We start from the raw sequence: 2,328 nt of genomic DNA on the forward strand, positions 1-2,328 counted from the left end.
TCCTCCCAGACTAGAAACTGAACCCATTTCCCCTGCATTGACAGGCAGATTCCTATCTACTGTACCACCAGGGAAATCCCTAACAACATTTAATATATTGTGTTTTCATTTTCATCTAGTTCAAAATACTTTTTAAATTTCTTATTCTTTAATGCATGGGTTATCTAGATGTGTGTTATTCAGTTTTAAGTCACTTAGGGGTTTTGCAATTGTCTTTCTATTGGTTTCTAACTCAGTTCTACTGTGGCTAGAGAACATGCTTTGTATAACTTGAATGTCTTAATACTTACTGAGATGTATTTTTATGGGCAAGACTATAGTCTGCTTTGTAAAAGTTCTGTGTGCACTTGAAAGGAAAGGAATGTGTATTCTACTGTTATTAGGTGGAGAGTTCTATAAAAGCCAATTAGGCCAACTTACTTAATAGTGTTGATCAGATCTTATGTATCTTTATTGATTTTCTGTCCACTTTTCTATCAATTACTTAGAGTATTGTTTAACTCTCCAATTATAAATGTTGACTTCTCTAATTCTTGCAGTTTTAAACAGTTGATTATCTTTTAAAGAGATCCAAATAATAAGAAAAATATTTATTGCTTCCTGAATTTTGCTTCATGTATTTTGAAGCTCTATTATCACATGCATAAGCATTGAGGATTAGTTTGGATTCTTTAGATTAGTGTTAGCATGGTACACTATGCTTTTTTGTAGAAATTGACTAAGATGATTCTAAAATTTGTATGGAAATTCAAAGCTTTTTTTAAAAAAACTTTTTTATTTTGTATTGAAGTATAGCTGATTAACCATCTTGTGATAGTTTCAAGTGAACAGTGGAGGGACTCAGCCATACATGTACATGTATCCATTCTCCCCCAAACTCCCCTCCCATCCAAGCTACCACGTAATGAGCAGAGTTCCATGTGCTCTACAGTAGGCCCTTACTGATTATTTATTTTGAATAGAACAGTTTGTACATGTCCATACCAAACTCCCTAAATATCCCTTTCCCCTGGCAAAGCCTGGTACATGTTTTACCATCCTTCTACTTTTAACCTAATCTTGTCTTTATATGTAAAGTGGATTACTTGCTTTTTTTTTTACCCACTTGAAAATCTACTTTCCATTTACATATAATAAGATTATAGATGTGGTTGTGTTTAAATTGTTTTCTATTTGTTCTATCTATTCCTTGGTCCTTTTCCCCTTTATTTCTGTCTTATTTTGAATTAGTTATTTTTTATGATTCCATTTTGTATTCTTTGTTATGTTTAAGAGCTTTAATACTGCCATGTTACCCAGCAATCCCACTCCTGGGCATACACACTGAGGAAACCAGATCTGAAAGAGACACGTGCACCCCAATGTTCATCGCAGCACTGTTTATAATTGCCAGGACATGGAAGCAACCTAGATGCCCATCAGCAGATGAATGGATAAGGAGGCTATGGTACATATACACCATGGAATATTACTCAGCCATTAAAAAGAATTCATTTGAATCAGTTCTAATGAGATGGATGAAACTGGAGCCCATTATACAGAGTGAAGTAAGCCAGAAAGATAAAGAACATTACAGCATACTAACACATATATATGGAATTTAGAAAGATGGTAACGACAACCCTATATGCAAAACAGAAAAAGAGACACAGAAGTACAGAACAGACTTTTGAACTCTGTGGGAGAAAATGAGGGTGGGATGTTGCGAAAGAACAGCATGTATATTATCTATGGTGATACAGGTCACCAGCCCAGGTGGGATGCATGAGACACGTGCTTGAGCCTGGTGCACTGGGAAGACCCAGAGGAATCGGGTGGAGAGGGAGGTGGGAGGGGGGATCGGGATGGGGAATACGTGTAAATCTATTGTTGGTTCGTGTCAATGTATGACAAAACCCACTGAAAAAATAAATAAATAAATAAATTAAAAAAAAAAAAAAAGACCTTAAAGATGTCTGCAAGGCATTTGACTGAGAGAAAAGATAAAAAAAAAAAAAATACTGCCATGTTTTATTTCAGTGGCTGTTTTAGGGTTTATAGTGTTGATATCATTAGCTTATTACAATTTAACTTTGTGACATTATGCCATTTTATGTATAATTCAAGAACCTTACAACAACATACTTCCATGTCCCCTCCCATGTTCTGTGCTATTGTTGTCGTATATTTAAATATGAGTATATTATAAATGGCATGATTCATTGATATTCTAATTTTAAACAGTTTATTATCTTTTAAAGAGATCCAAACAATAAGAACAATATTTATATTTACCCATGTAGTTACCATTTCTGGTGCTCTTCATGCCTCTGTGTAGATGTAGATTTC

The sequence above is a fragment of the Cervus elaphus genome, chromosome X (assembly GCF_910594005.1).
Source record: "Cervus elaphus chromosome X, mCerEla1.1, whole genome shotgun sequence".
Classification (NCBI taxonomy): Eukaryota; Metazoa; Chordata; class Mammalia; order Artiodactyla; family Cervidae; genus Cervus; species Cervus elaphus.